Below are 20,704 nucleotides of genomic sequence, written 5' to 3' on the forward strand. Positions count from 1 at the left end.
TAAATTACCCTAGGTACACAGAACACATGAATCTCAAGAAGGATAACCAAACTGTGAATGCTTCACTCCTTCTTTAAAAGGGGAACAAGAATACCCTTGGCAGGGAATAGGGAGGCAATGTTTAGAACAGAGGCAAAAGGAACACCCATTCAGAGCCTGCCCCACATGTGGCCTATACATATATAGCCACCCAATTAGATAAGATGGATGAAGCAAAGAAGCGTAGGCCAACAGGAACCGGATGTAGATCTCTCCTGAGAGACACAGCCAGAATACAGCAAATACAGAGGCGAATGCCAGCAGTAAACCACTGAACTGAGTATGGGACCCCCATTGAAGGAATCAGAGAAAGGACTGGAAGAGCTTGAAGGGGCTCGAGACCCCATATGAACAACAATACCAAGGAACCAGAGCTTCCAGGGACTAAGCCACTACCCAAAGAACATACATGGACTGACCCTGGGCTCCAACCTCATAGGTAGCAATGAATAGCCTTGTAAGAGCACCAGTGGAAGTGGAAGCCCTTGCTCCTGCTAAGAATGAACCCCCAGGGAACGTGATTGTTGGAGGGAGGGTGGTAATGGGGGGAGGATGGGAAGGGGAACCCTCATATAAAAGGGGAAGGGGAGGGTTAGGGGGATGTTGGCCTGGAAACCGGGAAGGGGAATAAGAATCGAAATGTAAATAAGAAATACTCAAGTTAATAAAGATAAAAAATTAAAAAAAAAACAGATACAATCAAACTAATAGAGGAAAAAGTGCAGAAGAGCCTTGAACACTTGGGCACTGGGGAAAATTTCTGGAACAGAACACCAATGGCTTATGCTCTAAGATCAAGAATCAACAAATGTCACTTCAAAAAATTTTAAGGGAAAGGATACTTTCATTAGGACAAAACAACAACCAACAGACTGAGGAAATATCGTTACTCATCCTATATCTTATAGATAATTAATACCCAATATACACGAAGAACTCAAGTAGTTAGACTGCACAGAATCAAATAACACTATTAAAAATATGGGATAAAGTGCTAAACAAAAATTCTCAAATGAGATATATTGAATGGCTGCAAAGCACCCAAGTAAATGCTAAAACTCTTAGTCATTAGGGAAATGCAAATCAAAACAACTCTAAGATTCCACTTCTCACCAGTCAGAGTGTCTAAAATCCAAAACTCAGGTGACAGCAGATGCTGCTGAGGATGAGGAGAAAGAGAAATACTCCTCCATTGTTGGTGGGATTGCAAGCTGGTATAACCACTCTGGAAATCTGTCTGGTGGTTCCTCAGAAAAATGGACAAAATACTAGCAATGGACCCAGGTATAAATCTCCTGAGCATATACCAAAATGATGCTCAAAACTACAAGACCCTGGAGATGAGAAGAATAAGAATATATGCTTCACTATGTACATAGAAGCTGTATTATAATAACCAGAAGCTGGAAATAGCTCAGATATCCCTCAACCGAGTAACGGATACAGGAAATTTGGAAATGGAAATAAAAACATTAAAGATATCACAAAGGGAGAAAACCCCGGTGATAGAAATCCTAGTAAAGAAAACGCGAGTCTTAAATGCAAGTATTATCAACAGAATACTAGAGGTTGAAGAAAGAATCTCAGGGACAATTGATACTATAGAAAACATTGACACAACCATCAAACAGATTATAACATGCTAGAATATGAAACACTTATATAAATAAAATAAATAAATGTTTTATATACTGCTATTTTAATTTATTGTTTATTTATATTCCAAATGTTATTCTTTTTCCGAGTTTCCTGGTCGTAAGCCACCTATCCCATTCCCCTCACCCGTCTTTTATAAGGGTGTTCCCAATCACACCTCCTAACACATAACTGCCCTGACATTCCCCTACACTGAGGAATAACTGAGAGCAAAGAACATGAACACTATGTCCAAGCTACACTCACACTTTAATACTTGAGGCCCTGGAGATGAAAAGAATAATGTCTACTGAGAAACACTAAAAATCCTGAGGGTATGGGGCATATTTAGGAAGAAATATGAAGATGTATTCTGTTGTAGCAATGCTAAAAAGACATATAGATGATATTCCTACAAGAATTCCTAAAATTATATCATTATTTATTAAGCCCTGTATATTAAGGACTCCTACTAAGTCCTCTCATATCAAAATTGCAATTAGAATTCTGCCAGTCTTTAAGTGTCACAATTTAATTACTTCTGAGATAGAAAGCATAGATTTATAGCTTAAAACAATTTCTGAGAGATTTAAAACAATTAACCAAAGGACATAAAAAGGGAACAAATGTTTATTGTAGGTACAAGGACAGACAATAAAATATTGGCTGGGTTTATCTATACAAAACTTTAATGATAACTTAATTTTAGTCTTTTACCCTCAATGAACCTGTAGAGCTAGTGACAGATAATGAAAGTGTAGACTTAATGGATATATATATGCAAACGTCTCTATTGTAAACTTTTTATTCAATTTATGATTTGAATTTATATTTGAACTTTTAGTGAACTTTTAAGGAAAAAAGGGGGAGGGATGCTTAGCAAAATCATGTGATCTATTCCCCTAAAGAAGGGACAAAAACGTATGAAGGAATACATTGCAAGAACATTATTGAGAATGAGTGAATTTTTTCTTTTCTGGCACATGGTCTTTTGTTCCACATGCATATGTATGAATGTAGTATGAATGTGTGTGTGTGTGTGTGTGTGTGTGTGTGTGTGTGTGTGTGATAATTATGTAACTGGACCCAACTGGTTTAAAGGGAGGTATATATGTATTCATGAGTTTGTATATTTATCTATGTGAGTCGAGCATGTTTGGTTATGTAAATGAATTTTCTTCTTTGAGCATGGCTCTCTTTTCCCTGTTAAATTCTAGGCCTCACTGCACATGTGTAGCAGATGTGCAGGCTGACATCATGTGGTTCCTGAACAGCTTGAATGTAGACTATCCCAAAAGCACTTGCCTATTTATTGGATATGTTCCTTTAACTTGGTTGTGTTGTCTCACCTCAGTAGGAGAGGGAGTGCCTTGCCTCACAGAAACTTGATATGCCAGGGTGCGGGAATACCCAGAGGGCTACACCAGCTCAGAGCAGAAGGGTACATCTGGGTCTTAGGGTAAAATAATTCAAATTTTCTGAGAAACCTCCCAATTGATTTCAGAAGTGGTTGTACAAGTTTGTATTCCTATACAGCAAGTGGATCTTGCCACCAGACAGAACAGCTGGTAATGTTTAAGCAGATTCAAACACCCTGGGAATTCTCATAATTGAGAATGTCAAGCTTTGGAACCAACTCCTATCCAGGGTCTCCATATCCTTAAATATGTTACCATAATACACCATTGAGAAGGCCATAACACACAGTCACATAAGGAGAACATCTGAAGCCCTTCCCCATGCAAAGAAAACATCCCTAACATCTCAAACTGAGTCGATGGGAAGCATCTACCACTGGATCCCACCTAACCCCAAAAATGTTAACAAAGTCCCTAACTATCAAGCAATGGCATGAGGAGACTGCTCCCAACCGGCTAGCTGCTAGGCAACTCAGGATAATTCTGTCATTCTCAGCATACTGGAATATAAAGAAGGCAGACTTTCTTACACAGGGAATCTTGGTTTTCTACCTAGTAAGATGGGAAGTGGCCTTCACACCACTTTTTTCAGGAGAAAGTAACTTTGCTTTTAAGTATAAGAAGCAACATATCTAAGAATTGGACTGCTGGCAGAATTGTCAGTCTGCAAGTAGGTTTGGGTCACTGAACCAAGATAAACTATTGCTATAGAAACAGTATCAAGTGAAAACTAGAAACAGTGGGAAATTTTTTATTCTGCCTTCCCTTTAAAAGGAGCTGAAACTTTAAATAAACTGTCATTGGCTGGCTTGGTTGTGTACCGCGTGTGTCCTGTTAATGTGGCTATTTCCTTGAACCCAAACCCAATGGATGTTGACACCTATCCACATGCAATAAAATGTATACTTACTTCACAAAGAATTATCTGAGAGTGGCTGTTTTATTGAGCTGTGACTCTCAAAGGCTGAGTTTTCTCTTTACCTCACTCCAGATGATATTTTCTAGTTCCATCCATTTGACTAAGTATTTCATGAAATCATTGTTTTTAATAGCTGAAAAGTACCCTGTTGTGAAAATGTACCATATTTTCTGTATCCATTCCTCTGTTGAAGGGCATCTAGGTCCTTTCCAGCTTCTGGCTATTATGACCAAAGCTGCTATGAACATAGTGGAGCATGTGTCCTTCCTATATTTTGCAGTATCATTTTGGTATGTGCCCAGGAGTGGTATAGCTGTGTCCTCAGGTAGTGCTATGCTCAATTATCTTAGGAGCATCCAGATAGATTTCCAGAGTGGTTCTACCAGCTTGCCATCCCACCAACAATAGAGGAGTGTTTCTCTTTCTCCACATCCTCAACAGGATAGCTTGTCATCTGAGATTTGATCTTAGCTGTTCTGACTAATATGAGGTGGAATCTCAGGGTTGTTTTGATTTGAATGTCCCTGATGACTAAGGTTGTTGAACATTTCTTTCGGTGCTTCACAGCCCATTTGATATTATTCAGTTGAGAATTCTCTGTTTAACTCTGTCCCTTATTTTCAATAGGGTTATTTGATTCTCTGAATTCTCACTTCACAAGTTCTTTGTGTATATTTGATATGAGTCCTCTATTGGATGTAGGTAGAGATCTTTTCCCAATCTGTTGGCTATTGTTTTGCCCTGTTGGCAAAATCCTTTGCCTTACGGAACGTTTGCACTTTTATGATGCCTCATTTAGCAATTCTTGATCTTAGAGCATATGTCATTGGTATTCTGTTTAGGAACTTTCCCCCTGTTCCTATTTGTTGGAGGCTCTTCCCCATTTTCTCTTCTACTAGTTTCAGTATATCGAATTTTACATGAAGGTCCTAGGTCTACTTGGACTGGAGCTTTCTACAAGGAGAAAAGAATGGATCCATTTGTGTTCTTCTACATGCTGACATCAAGTTGAACCAGCACCATTTGTTCATAATGTTGTCTTTTTTCCACTGAATGGTGTTAGCACCTACGATGAAGAACTCGTGACCATAGATGTGTCGATTCATACCTGGGTCTTCAATTCTATTCCTTTGATTTAAGTGCCTGTCTTAGTAGCAATACAATACAGTTTTTATTATGATTGCACGGTAATACAGCTTAAGGTAGGGGATCGTGGTTCCCTCAGAAATTCTTTTATTGTTGAGAATGGTTTTCACACTCCTGGGTTCATGGTTATTCCAAATGAATTTCAAATTTTCTCTTTCCAACTCTATGAAAAATTGACTTGGAATTTAATAGAGGTTGCATTGATTTGATAAATTAATTTTGGCCAAATGGCCATTTTTTTACATTAATCATGCAAATCCAAGAACATGTGAGATCTTTCCAACTTCATAACTCACTAGATTCTGTTCTCCAGAGGCTGGAAGTTCTTCAAATACAAATCTTTCACATACTTAGTTAGAGTCACACCAAGGTATTTTATATTATTTGTGACTACTGTGAAGGGTTTCATTTCCCTAATTTCCTCCTCAGTCTGTTTATACTTTGAGTAGTGGAGGGCTACTGATTTGTTCGTGATAATTTTATATCCAGCCACTTTGCTGAGGTTGTTTATCAGGTTCCGGAGTTCTCTGATGGAATTTTTGGGATCACTTAAATATACTATCATATCATCTGCAAATAGTAATATTATGAATTCTTCCTTTCCTAGTTGTATCCCTTTGACCTCTTTTTGTTTTCTAATTGCCCTGGCTAAAATTTTAAGTCCTATGTTCAATAGGTAGTGAGACAGTGGTCAGCCTAATGTAATCTCTGATTTTAGTGGGATTATTTCAAGTTTTTCTCCATTTTTTTGGTGTTGGTGACTGGGTTGCTCTATATTGCTTTTATTGTGTTTGGGTATGGGCTTGGAATCCTGATCATTATAAGATTTTTGTCATGAAGGGCGTTGATTTTTGTCAAATGCTTTCTCAGCACCTAATGAGATGATCATGTGGTTTTTTTCTTAGAATTTATTCATATAGTGGTTTACATTGGTGGATTTCTACATCTTGAATGATCACTGCATCCCTGGAATAAAACTTAGTTGATCGTGATGGCTGATTGTTTTGATGTGTTCTTTCATTTAGTTTGCAAGAATTTTATTGAGTGTTTCTGAATCAACGTTCATTAAAAAGATTGGTCTGAAGTACTCTTTGTTGGGTCTCTGTGTGGTTTAGGTATAAAAAAACCTGTGGCTTCATAGAATTAATTCAGTAGTGTGCCTTTTGTTTCTATTTTGTGGAATAGTTTGTAGAGTATTGGTATTAGGACTTCTTTGAATTTCGGATAGAATTGTACATTAAATCCATCTGGTCCTTTACTTTTTTTCCCCCTTGGGAGAATTTTAATGACAGCTTCAACTTCTTTAGATATTGTGGGTGAATTTAGATTGTTGATCTGAACATTATTTAACCTTGGTGCTGGGCTTCTGACTCAAAACTTCCATTTTACCCAGATTTTCTAGTTTTGTGGACTACAGATTTTATAGGAGTATGTGGCGATTTTTTTTTAATTCCTCAGATTCTTCTGTTGTGTTTCCCATTTCATTTTTTATTTTATTAATTTGGATTCCATCTTAGTGCCATCTGGTAAGTCTGGCTAAGGGTTTATCTATCTTATTGATTTTTTTTTCAAAGAACCAGTGCCTGGTTTTGTTGATTCTTTTTGTTTCTTCTTGGTTGATTTCGCCTGTTTGTTTGATTATTTCCTGACTTCTATGCCTCAAGTGTTTATTTACTTATTTTTGTTCTAGAGCATTCAGGTGTGCTATCAAGCTTCTGATAGTTTCTTTTTGAAGGTACTTAGAGCTATGAGTTTTCCTCTTAGCACTGCTTTACTATCTTCCACAATTTATGTATGTTGTGCTTTATTTTCCTTAAACTCTAAAAAATCTTTAATTTCTTTATTTATTTACTCATTGACTGATTTTTCATTGAGTAGAGTGTTGTTCAGCTTCCATGTATATTTGGGCATTCTGTTGTTTTTGTTGTTATTGAAGACCACCATAATCCATGGTGATCTAATAGAATGCATGGGATTATTTCAATAATGTTATTTGTTCAGGGCTCTTTTGTGACTGATTATATGGTCAATTTTGGACAAAGTGCTGAGAAGGAGGTATATTCTTTAGTTTTAGAAGGAAATATCCTATAGATATCTGTCAAATCCATTTGGTTCATAACTTCTATTAGTTTCATAGTGTCTCTGTCCAGTTTCTGTTTCCATGACCTTCCCATTGATGAGAGTGAGTTGTTGAAGTCTCCCACTATTATTGTTTGTGTTGCAATGTATACTTTGAGCTTTAGTAAGGTGTCTTTTATGAATTTAAATGTCCTTGCATTTGAAGCATAAATATTCAGAATTGAAGTACATCCTGGTGGATTTTTTCTTTGATGAACAGAAAGTATCCTTTGTTATTCTTTTTGATAACCGTTCATTGAAAGTAAGTTTTATTCAATATTAGCATGGTTACTCCAACTTGTTTCAAGGAACCATTTGCTAGGAAAATTGTTTTCCAGCATGTTACTCTCAGGTAGTGTCTGTCTTTGTCACTGAGATGTGTTTCCTGTAAGCAGCAAAATGTGAAGTCCTGTTTATGTAGTCAATATGTTAGTCTATGTCTTTATATTGGGGAATTGAGTCCATTGATATTAATAGATATTAAAGAGTAAAGATAATTGTTTCCTGTTAATTTTATTGTTAGAGGCAGAATTATATTTCTGTGGCAATCTTATTTTGGGTTTGTTGCAAGATTGCTACTTTCTTGCTTTTTCTAGGGTATAGTTTACCTCCTTATATTGGGGTTTTCCACCTATTATCCTTTGTAGTGCTGGAGTTGTAAAAATACGTTTTGTAAATTTGGTTTTGTCATGGAATATCTTGGTTTCTCCATCTATGTTAATTGAGAGTTTTGCTGTATATGTAGCCTGGGCTGGCATTTGTGTTCTCTTAGGTTCTATATTACATCCGTCCAGGATTTTCTGGCTTTCATAGTCTCTGGCAGAATTCTGGTGAAATTCTGATAGGTCTGCCTTTATATGTTACTGGACCTTTTTCCCTTACTGCTTTTAATATTCTTTCTTAGTTTTGTGCATAGTTTTGTGCATTTGGTGTTTTGCCTATTATGTGAGGGGAGGAATTTTTCTGGTCCAATATACATGGAGTTCTGTAGTCTTCCTGTATGTTTTTGTGCATTTCTTTCTTTAGGATTAGGGACATTTTCTTCTACAATTTTGTTGAAGATATTTACTGGCCATTTTATTTGGGAATCTTCATCTACTCTCTACCTATTATCCTCATGTTTGTTCTTCTCATTGTGTACTGGATTTCTTAGATTATTTGAGTCAGTAGCTTCCTGTATTTTACATTTTATGATGGTTGTGTCAATATTTTCTATGGTATCTTGTGCCCCTGAGATTCTCTCTTCTATCTCTTGTATTCTGTTGGTGATGCCTGCATCTGTGACTTCTGATCAATTTCCAAGATTTTGTATCTCCAGGTTTGTCTCACTTTGTGATTGCTTCCTTCTTTCTATTTTGATTTTTAGATCCTGGGTGGTTTTGATCAATTCAATCATCTGTTTGGTTGTGTTTTTCCTGTAATTCTTTGAATGATTTTTGTGAGCCTCTGTAAGGGCTTCTATTTGTTTACCTGTGTTGTGTATTTCTTTAATGGAGCTATTTATTACCTTCTTAAAGTCCACTATCATCATCCTGAGATGTGATTTTGAATTCAAACCTTGCTTTTCCAGTGGGCATTTGCTTTGGTGGGAGAACTGGCCTTTGATGTTGCCAAGTATTCTTAGTTTCTGTTGTTTAGCTTCCTTGAATTGTGTCTCGCCATCTGCTTCTCTGGTGTTAGCTGGTCTTGCTATCTCTAACAGTGGCTTGACCTTTTGTAAGCCTATGTGTCAGCACTCTTGGTGACTGGCTTATTCCCATCAGGAACTGGGTATAGAGAGCTGTGGGCCAGGTACAGCTTGGGGCACACACAGAGAACAGAAGTGTCCTGTTCCAAACTGTTCCTGGGTTTGTGTGTCTGAAGGCTCCTGGCAGCACTCTATCTATCTATCTATTTATCTATCTATCTATCTATCTATCTATCTATCTATCTATCTATATCTCTTTCTCTTTCTCTCTTTCCTTTTTCTCTCACTAGCTTTGCTGCAGCTTGAGATCACACTCTGCATTCTCTTGTGTATTCTGCTTTTCTTCTTTGAACTTTTCTTTTTTCCATCTCCCATATTAATATATACCTCTGTTCGTTACCTTTTCTCTCTCACGCACACTCTTCATAGACACTTCACACATATCTCACACACACCACATGTACTCTTCTTTCACTCAAAAACACAATCTTCATACACACCTCACATTCTCTCTTCACTCACTCTTCACATGCACTTTTCATGCTCTCATGCCTTTCTCTTATCCCAGTCCTTAATTGATACTCCAAATGCAGGTAGAAAAAAGACATTGTATTTCATTGATGAATCAAATTCAAAAGAATAACCACAACCCCCAAAGAATTAAAAATTACACTTGTACCCCCAAAGTTTCAAGCTCCCACTATTCCCAGGCCTGTGGACAAAATAATAATGTTTGCAAACTTATCATTATTTAAACTTTAACTTTTGGCTTATTATACTTCAGATCTCAGAGATGTGAGGTCAGCTACTTGCATTTTCCTGTGAAGCTCTAAGCATAAATGACATGGGCAAAGCTGCCAGGCAGTGGTCAGAAAGAATCAAGTTAACCCTTAACTCAGAAGTTCCACTATCGGGTTGGGGATTTAGCTCAGTGGTAGAGCGCTTGCCTAGGAAGCGCAAGGCCCTGGGTTCGGTCCCCAGCTCCGAAAAAAAAAAGAACAACAACAACAAAAAAAAAAAGAAGTTCCACTATCTTTCTGTTCCTTTATATTGCACCAATCCACAAAATGACTCTCCTAAGAATTCCAGTATTTTGACATAGTTTTGTTAGTATACAATATTATGCATTCCATACTACCATATCCAGGAGCCAGTCTCAAATGTTATGCAAATTTTATTTCCTAACTCCAATAATTTTTTCCTTTTTGGAGTTCCAATGTTGGTTCTAATTCGTTTTCAAACAATTTGTTCAAAATTTCATTGGAACTACCATTGTGAAGTTATTGCATTGTTTCCAAGATGAGAACTCACAGTATGCACCTGGGCCAATAGGACTGTGCAGTGCTGTGCTGTGCCCCTATGTCTCAATTTTCAACAGTTTATGAATCATTACATCAAGGAACATCTATTTTCACAGAATTCACCAGAGTAGAAGGAGAAAGAAGTAGGAAAGTCAGATAAGATAAAATGATTATGCAGACCAAAACCAACTAAAATGAACTCACATGCAAATGAAATCTATATAGACGTTGTCCAGGGTTAAGGTAAGGAGAAATGGGAATGAGTATTTTTAAAAAGGGCTGATGTGGGCTACTTAGCTGCCTCCATCCCAGACTACAGAAGGCAACTTCTTATTTCATATGGCAGATACACTGGTGGATATGTCTCCTGCTTCTCAATAACCCATACGCCACCATTTCCTACAAGGGACTGCCAAGGGCTTTTGATATGTCTCCTTCTCGGACTACTACAACAATAAAAGATCTTTTGGGGAATCACCATCCTTGATTTCAAGCTGTATTATAGAGTAATAATGATGAAAACTGTATGGTATTGTGTTTCTAGCTGCCACCCGAACCCCGCACATACAGGCCCACACCTACCTGCTCCCAAACCCCATGGGAGAGAGAGCTGATCGCCCAGAAGTGTGGGCAATCCCGAGACTGGAGGGCAGGAGAGACCGACACTTCTGTCCACCTTTGCCTACATACCTGGCCCAAGAGGTAACTCTATAGTGCATCTGGGCGCAGGAAGAGAGGGGCAGTCAAGCTGCAGGAGCCCTGTGATCCAGACTGCACCCAGATCTAAACAGATCCAGTCAAACAGCTCCTTGCACCCAAATCCCGTGGGAAGGAGAGCTAGACCTTCAGATGGGGAGACACACATGCGAAACCAGAGGAAACTACTCTCTGTCCACATTTCTAAATCTAGAGGAAAACGCCTAGAACCATCTGGGCTCCCAGCCCACGAGGACCCAGGAGAAGGAGGGGCAGGCCCTTCCGATCCCAGCCCACAGACTGCTAAAAGCCAATGGACAGGAATGACTACATGCCTGAGAGCAGAACACTCTGTTCCCAGAACTGGCTGAAAGAAAACAGGAAAACAGGTCTACAGCACTCCTGAAACACAGGCCTATTTAAAGGTAAAGCCACTGTCAGAAATAGGAAAACAACGAAACACCACAGACAATCTGATAGCGAGAAGCAAGCACAGGAACCCAGGCAGCAGAAACTAAGACTACACGGCATCATCGGAGCCCAATTCTCCCAGCAAATCAAACACTGAATATCCAAACACACCAGAAAAGCAAGTTCTAGATTCAAAATCACATTTTATCATGATGAGGGAGGACTTTAAGAAGGTCATAAATAACTCCCTTAAGGAGATACAGGACAACACAAGTAAACAACTGGAAGCCCTTAAAGAAGAAACACAAAAACTGCTTACATAATTAATGGGAGAAAAAACAACAAAACAGGAGAAGGAAATGAACAAAATGATGCAGAGGTTAAAAATTGAAATAGTGAGGCATGCCTCGGAAGTCACAAGAGACTACACTCTGCCCACAATTCTACTCCAGATGAAAACACCTAACACCATCTGGGACACCAGTGCATGGGGGCTCCAAGAAAAGGCAGCACAGGCCATCCTGGTTGCCGCCCTCACAGAGAGTTCAAAAGCAACCCCACACGAGCAAACTTGAGCCACGGGACCACAGGTGAGACCAACTTTTCTGCTCCAAGCAACCTAACTGGTGGTCTCAGGACACACAGAGGCAAAATTCCTCTGGGACCGGACACTTCCAGTTTTAGTAGGATACCCAACCTTGCTGATCCCCACCAACAGCTCACTGCTGCCAAACCCCTTGGGAGAGAGAGCTCACTGTCCGGACAGGTGGGCCCACCCGAGACTGCAGAACGGGAGAGACCACCAATACAGCCCACCCCTGCCCACATCCCTGGACCAAGAGGAAACTTTATATGGCCTTTGGGAACCCGAAGATACTGGCACTGGAGCTGTAGATACCCTGCACTCCAGACACCACCAGGACCGAAAGGGACCGGATCAACACTTCTCTGCACCCAAATCCCTTGGGAGGGAGAGCTAAACCTTCAGAGAGGCAGACATGCCTGGGAAGCCAGAAGAGACTATACTCTGCCCACATTTCTGACTCCAGATGAAAACACCTAATGCCATCTGTCAACACGCTGCATGAGCGCTTCCAGAAAAGGCAGCGTAGGACCCACTGGTTGCTGCCCTCAAGGAGAACTCAAAAGCAACACCCCACAAGCAAACATGAGACACGGGACCACAGGTAAGACCAACTTTTCTGCTCCAAGCGACCTGCCTGGTGAATTCAGGACACAGGCCCACAGGAAAAGTTGAAGAACAGTAGACAGGAAAAACTACATGCCTGAAAGCAAAACACTCTGTTCCCATAACTGGCTGAAAGAAAACAGGAAAACGGGTCTACAGCATTCCTGACACACAGGCCTATATGACAGTTTAGCCACTGTCAGAAATAGCAGAACAAAGTAACACCAGAGATAATCTGATGGTGAGAGGCAAGCACAGGAACCCAAGCAACAGAAACCAAGACTACATGGCATCATCGGAGCCCAATTCTCCTCCAAAACCAAACACTGAATATGCAAACACACCTGAAGAGCAAGATCTAGATTCAAAATCATATTTGATCATGATGCTGGAGGACTTCAAGAAAGACATGAAGAACTCCCTTAGAAAAACGCAGGAAAACATAAATAAACAAGTAGAAGGCTATAGAGAGGAATCGCAAAAATCCCTGAAAGAATTCCAGGAAAACACAATCAAAGAGTTGAAGGAACTAAAAATGAAAATAGAAGCAATGAAGAAAGAACACAGGGAAACAACCCTGGATATAGAAAACCAAAGAAGAGACAAGGAGCCACCAAGAGATACAAGCATCACCAACAGAATACAAGAGAGAGAAGAGAGAATCTCAGGAGCAGAAGATTCCATAGAAATCATCGACACAACTTTCAAAGATAATGTAAAATGGAAAAAACTACTGGTCCAAAACATACAGGAAATCCAGGACTCAATGAGAAGATCAAACCTAAGGATAATAGGTATAGAAGAGAGTAAAGACTCCCAGCTCAAAGGACCAGTAAATATCTTCAACAAAATCATAGAAGAAAACTTCCCTAACCTAGACAAAGAGATGCCCATAAGCATACAAGAAGCCTACAGAACTCCAAATACACTGGACCAGAAAAGAAAATCCTCCCGTCACATTATACTCAAAACACCAAATGCAGAAAATAAAGAAAGAATATTAAAAGCAGTAAGGGAAAAAGGTCAAGTAACATATAAAGGCAGACCTATCAGAATCACACCAAATAGATTGGACCAGAAAAGAAGCTCCTTATTGACATTATCTTTGCCAGTTGTGTCGATGATTTCTATGGAATCTTCTGCTCCTGAGATTCTCTCTTCTATCTCTTGTATTCTGTTGGTGATGCTTGTATCTCTTGGTGGCTCCTTGTCTCTTCCTTTGGTTTTCTATATCCAGGGTTCTTTCCCTGTGTTCTTTCTTCATTGCTTCTATTTTCATTTTTAGTTCCTTCAACTCTTTGATTGTCTTTTCCTGGAATTCTTTCAGGCATTTTTGTGATTCCTCTCTATAGCCTTCTACTTGTTCATTTATGTTTTCCTGCGTTTCTCTAAGGGAGTTCTTCATGTCTTTCTAGAAGTCCTCCAGCATCATGATCAAATATGATTTTGAATCTAGATCTTGCTTTTCTGGTGTGTTTGGATATTCCGTGTTTGCTTTGGTGGGAGAATTGGGCTCTGATGATGCCATGTAGTCTTGGTTTCTGTTGCTTGGGTTCCTGCGCTTGCCTCTCGCCATCAGATTATCTGTAGTGTTACTTTGTTCTGCTATTTCTGACAGTGTCTAGACTGTACTATAAGCCTCTGTGTCAGGAGTGCTGTAGACCTGTTTTCCTGTTTTCTTTCAGCCAGGTATGAGAACAGAGTGTTCTGCATTTGGGCATGTAGTTTTTCCTATCTACAGGTCTTCAGCTGTTTCTGTGGGCCCGTGTCTTGAGTTCACCAGGCAGGTCGCTTAGAGCAGAAAAGTTGGTCTTTCCTGTGGTCCCGAGGCTCAAGTTTGCTCATGGGGTGATGCTTCTGAGCTCTCCGCGAGGGCAGCAACCAGGAGGACCTGTGCCACCCTTTTGGTGAGCCCGCCCTCCCACCCCACCCCACCCCACCCCACCCCCCGTGCACCAGGGTCCCAGTTGGCGTTTGGTGTTTTCCTCTGGAGTCAGAAATGGAGGCAGAGTGTAGTCTCTTCTGGCTTCCCAGGCATGTCTGCCTCTCTGAAGGTTTAGCTCTCCCTCCCATGGAATTTGGGTGCAGAGAACTGTTTAACTGATCGGTCCCTTCAGGTTCCGGCGGTGTCTCATTTCTTGCTTTTTCTAGGGTGTAGCTTGCCTCCTTATGTTGGGCTTTGCCATTTTTATCCTTTGTAGTGCTGGGTTTGTAGAAAGATATTGTTTAAATTTGGTTTTGCCATGGAATATCTTGGTTTCTCCATCTTTGTTCATTGAGAATATTGCTGGATACAATATCCTGGGCCGCATTTGTGTTCTCTTAGGGTCTGTATGACATCTGTCCAGTATCTTCTGTCTTTCATTCTCTGTGGTGAGAGGTCTGGTGTGATTCTGATAGGTCTGCCTTTATATGTTACTTGACCTTTTTCCCTTACTGCTTTTAATATTCTTTCTTTATTTTGTGCATTTGATGTTTTGAGTATAATGTGACGGGAGGATTTTCTTTTCTGGTCCAGTGTATTTGGAGTTCTGTAGGCTTCTTGTATGCTTATGGGCATCTCTTTGTCTAGGTTAGGGAAGTTTTCTTCTATGATTTTGTTGAAGATATTTACTGGTCCTTTGAGCTGGGAGTCTTTACTCTCTTCTATACCTATTATCCTTAGGTTTGATCTTCTCATTGAGTCCTGGATTTCCTGTATGTTTTGAACCAGTAGTTTTTTCCATTTTACATTATCTTTGACTGTTGTGTCGATGATTTCTGTGGAATCTTCTGCTCCTGAGATTCTCTCTTCTATCTCTTGTATTCTGTTTCTGATGCTTGTATCTATGGCTCTGCATCTCTTCCTTTGGTTATCCATATCCAGGGTTGTTTCCTTTTGTGCTTTCTTTATTGCTTCTATTTCCATTTTTAGTTCCTTCAACTGTTTGATTGTGTTTTCCTGGAATTCTTTCAGGGATTTTTGTGATTCCTCTCTATAGGCTTCTACTTGTTTATTTATGTTTTGGTGTGTTTCTCTAAGGGAGTTCTTTATGTCTTTCTTGAAGTCCTCCATCATCATGATCAAACGTGATTTTAAATGTAGATCTTGCTTTTCTCGTGTGTTTGGATATTCAGTTTTTGCTTTGGTGGGAAAATTGGGCTCTGATGATGCCATGTAGTCTTGTTTCTGTTGCTTGGGTTCCTGCGCTTGCCTCTTGCCATTACGTTGTCTCTGGTGTTACCTTGTCTGCTATTTCGGACAGTGACTAGACCGTACTACAGGCCTGTGTTTCAGGAGTGCTGTAGCCCTTTTTCCTGTTCTCTTCCAGACAGTTATGGGAGCAGAGTGTTCTGCTTTTAGGCGTGTAGTCCTTCCTGTCTACTGGTCTTCAGGTGTTCCTGTGGGAGTATGTCCTGAGTCCATGAGGCAGGTCACTTGGAACAGAAAAGTTGCTCTTACCTCTGGTTTCACGTCTGGAGTCGCTTCTCAGAGCCTGGTTTCATCTCTCTGTGGGTGCAGCAACCAGGAGGGCCTGCCCCACCTTCGCTTGGGACCCTGTGCACACGGGGCCCACGTGGCGCTAGGTGTTTTCCTCTAGTGTCAGATATGTGGGCAGATAGTAGTCTCCTCTGGCTTCCCAGGCATATCTGCCCTTCTGAAGGTCTAGGTCTCTCTCCATAAGATTTGGGTGCCAGGAGCTGTTTGACCGGGTCCCTTCAGATCCTGGTGGTGTCTGGACCACAGCATTGAGTGCCCCTATCTTCCTGTTCCCAGAGGCCCTATACAGTTTCCTCTTGGGCCAGGGATGTGGGCAAGGGTGGGCAGTACTGGAGGTCCCTCCTGCCCTGCAGTCTCAGGAGTGCCCACCTGTCTTGGTGGTGAGCTCTCTCTCTCTCTCTCTCCCATGAGGTTTGGGAGCAGGGAGCTATGGGCCAGGATCAGCGATGTTCGGGCCCCAGCTAGAAACCGGAAGTGCCCAGTTCTGGAGGAATTTTGCCTTTGTGAGTCTTGAGTCCACCAGGCAGGTCACTTGGAGCAGAAAAGTTGGTCTTACCTCTGGTCTCACACCTGGAATCGCTTCTCAGATTCGGGTTTCATCTCCGTGAGGGCAGCAACCAGAAGGGCCTGCCCCGGCCTTCGCTCAGGACCCTGTACACAGGGGGCCCAGATGGCGCTAGGCATTTTCTCTAGAGTCAGAAATGGGGGCAGAGAGTAGTCTCTTCTGGCTTCCCAGGCGTGTCTGCCCCTCTGAAGGTCTAGCTCTCCCTCCCAAGGGATTTGTGTGCAGGGAGCTGTTTGTCCTGGTCCCTTCAGGTCGGTGTGATGTCTGATCCGTAGCGTTGAGTGCCCCTATCTTCCTGTTTCCAGATGCCCTATACAGTTTTCCCCAAAATCCAGCTTTAATACATGTAGTCTGATAAAATACAAAGAATTGTTTCAATTTTCTTGTGTCTGTTGAGGCTTGCTTTGGGACTGACTATATGGTCAATTTTAGAGAAGGATCCATGAGATGCTGAGGAGAAGGTATATTTTATTGTTTGGGTGAAATATTCTGTAGATATTTGTTAGGTGCATTTGATTCATAATATTGGTTAGATTTTGTTATTTCTCTGTTTAATTTTTGTCTCATTGACCTGTCAGTTGGTGAGTATGGAGTGTTGAAGTCTCCCACTATCAATGTGTAGAGTTTAATATCTGATTTTAGCTTTATCAATGTTTCTTTTACAAATGTATGTAACTTTGGTTTGGTGTATATGTGTTCAGAATTGAGATAGAGTCTTGATATATTTTTCTTTGATGAGTATGAAGTTTCCTTCCCTGTCTCTTTTGATTATTTTTGTTTGAAAATCTATTTTATTAGATATTAGACTGGCAACTCCAGTTTGCTTCTTGGGTCCATTTACTAGGAAATCTTTTTTTCATCCCTTTACTCTGAAGTAACATATGTCTTTATTGCAGAGGTATGTTTCTTGTATGCAGCAGAATGATGGATCCTGCTTTTGTATGCATTCTGTTAGCCTCTATCATTTATTGGTGAGTTGAGTCCACAGATTTTGAGAGATATTAAAGACCAGTGATTATTAATTTCTGTCATTTTGATGTCAGTGATGTTAGTGTGTGTGTGTGTGTGTGTGTGTGTGTGTGTGTGTGTGTGTGTACGCTTCCCTTTCTTTTTCTTAGATATATTCATCCTCATTGTTTTGGAGTTTACCTTCTACTATATTCTGTATGGCTGGAATCATGGATAGATATTGTTTGAATTTGGATTTGTCTTGAAATATATTGTTTTCTCCATGTACAGGGATTGAGAGTTTTTCTTGTTATAGTAGTCTAAGTAGGCATCTTTGGTTTCTTAGAGGCTTCAACACATTTGTCCAGCTTTTAGAATATCGGTTGAAGAAAGTAGGTATAATTCTGGTACTTCCCCCTTTGTATATTACTTGGCCCTATTCACTGGATACTTTTAATATTCTTCCTTTGTTCTGTAGATTTTTCTGTTTTGATTATGTGGCTAGAGATTTTTTTTTCCGATCCAGTCTAATTGGTGTTCTATATGCTTCTTGTATGTTTACAGCCATCTTTTCCTTTAGGGTGGGTAAGTTTTCCTCTATGATTTTGTTGATAGTTCCCTGGAACTTTGGAGCTTCATTTTTTGTTTATTCCTATTATTCTTAGGTTAGGTCTTTTCACTTAATACTTTCTTAGACTGATATATCAACCTTGCTGCTTGCCCTACAAACAGTCATCTGGGCCCTGGTTCCAAGGCTAGCTTACTAAGACATTAAAAAAACAAACAAATCATTTTTCTTGAAAATGCTTAGAGCTATTCCTTGAGATCCACAGGCAATCAGGGAAATAATAGAGACTTTTATGTTTATAACAGCCAGATTTGTGTCTGTAAATCTCCAACCCCAATAAGCCTGTGCAAAGAACCCACAACTCAGTTATAATATTCATGAAATGAGCACTCACATTGGACTGATATGCCACTACAATATTCTATTCCCCAGCTATGAGTTCCCTTACTACTTGCAGCTCCTCCGGGCCACTTGTATCTGCTCCATTTTCCACCTCAGCTTCCTCCATCTTCTCTCTGTCCTTGTCTCATCTATTTCTTACCTTCTTGTCTCCCCTTCTCTAGAACTTACAGTCCCATCTTTCCCTTCAACTGCCAAATCACGTGCTATAGCCTGTATTTTCAATTAAATTGGGGCGCAGGTTCACATTGAATCATCTGAGTATGTGATCCACTTCTTGTCAGGGACGAGATTAGCATTAAAATACAAACAGCACCAAGGCAATCCACAACACTTCTATTTCCACTTTCAGGTCTTGAACAGTTTTATGCACCACTTTCACCTATTTGATTGTATCTTCTATAATTCTTTATATTTATTCATTTTCTCCTTAAAAGCCTCTATGTTTTTATCATCTTTTCCTATATTTGTTGAAGAGATTTATTCAGTTCCTCCTTCAAGGCCTCTATCATCTTTTAAGATTGGATTTAAGAACCTAGACCCCTACACATTTGTAGCAGATGATACATCATGGTCTACCTGTGGGTTTTCTAAGAACTGGAGAGGGGGCTGTCTCTCACTTTGTTTTCTGCCTTGGATGCTCTACCCATAGCTGGGGTTCCTTTTCTATCTTGAGTAGGAGAAGATGCACTTAGGACTGTTGTGACTTCATGTGCCAGGCAAGATTGTTATCCATGGGTGGGCTCCCCTTTTCTGACAAGAAAAAGGGGAAAATGGAAGAGGGGTATGTGAGGATAGTACTTGGAAAAAGGGGATGCTGAGAATGGGTTAAAAACTGAATAAATGGATAAATAAGTAAAATTTAATTGATTCCTTCTTCCCTTTGGTCCTAATTATTTTTTGTTTATTAAGAAATACATTTTTATTAATTCTGTGCATATTTCATACAATTTATTTTGATAGTGTTTACTCCCATATCTTCTCTACATACTTCTAAGTGCTAACCTTCCCCTGTCCTCCATACTCCACATCATTGTATTTTCTGTTCCACTCTTGTATTATATAGTTTTTCCTCATACAAAATATCTTGATTATAGTTTCTTCTTCCCCTACTCTTCCATGTTCTTCCCCACATTACCTCTCCCTAGATATAATCCTTTTCTGTCTCTACTGAGAAAAGAACCTGAATCTTGGTATGGCACACAGCAAAGTAAAGGAGTAGTAGCAGAGGTTTGATCTCTTTTTTTACTAACGGTTGTGCTGGGTAATCAATCCTAGGGCCATACACCCACCGGGCAAGCAATTTGCCCACAAGCTGCATTTATACAAAAGGGAATTTTGACATACACCATCAAGTATCAATAATTAAGCACATGGTGATGAGCAGAAAAAGCCAACACCAGGTATTTTATATGACATTCTTGAAATGAAATAATTACAGAAATAGTAAACAATGCTGTATGCTGCCCAAGTTTTACATATGCTCTACGTGGTAAAAACTAGCATGAGTCAGAGTTTACCAATGGGACAGATGTGACACTTGGTTATGATAGTGCTTGCATGGATTTGCACATAAGATATAGGGACAGAAAAATCTCACCCATTATACCAGTATCTGTGCCCCGTTTTTGATGTATTGTTGTAATTGAAGATAAACTATCAGGGAAACTACTAGATGAAGAATGCTCTACATGCTCAGATTCTTCTGTATCTATGTATAATGGTTTTGAAACAAAAATATTACACACATACACACACAAAGACACACAGACACAAACACACACACACACACACACACACACACACACACACACACAGCCATCAGACCTAGTGCGCCTTCTGGGTTCCAGGCAATTAAATGGAATGGAAGCAGTGTGAAAACAGCAAGCCAGAAGCCCTATATAGTTATTGTAAATTTATTGGCAACAAGTAAGGGAGGAAAAGCCAAAAACCCGCGGGAGGGAAAGCAGTAGCTATCCCCATGGAAACAGCAGCATAGAGAGTATAGAAACATTGCTATCTGGTCGTCCTTGCTGAGGAGCATCTTTTCCCAGAATGCCTCAGGGAAGATGCCAAAACTACTAAAGAAAAGACAGCTACATTTGTGGAATAGATTACAATCGCGATCTGGCAGAATTACTGTCACTAGGTTGGACATCATTACTCCTCCTGACCATGCTCTCA

Source organism: Rattus norvegicus, chromosome X, assembly GCF_021556685.1.
Source record: "Rattus norvegicus strain SHRSP/BbbUtx chromosome X, alternate assembly SHRSP_T2T, whole genome shotgun sequence".
In the NCBI taxonomy this organism is placed as follows: domain Eukaryota; kingdom Metazoa; phylum Chordata; class Mammalia; order Rodentia; family Muridae; genus Rattus; species Rattus norvegicus.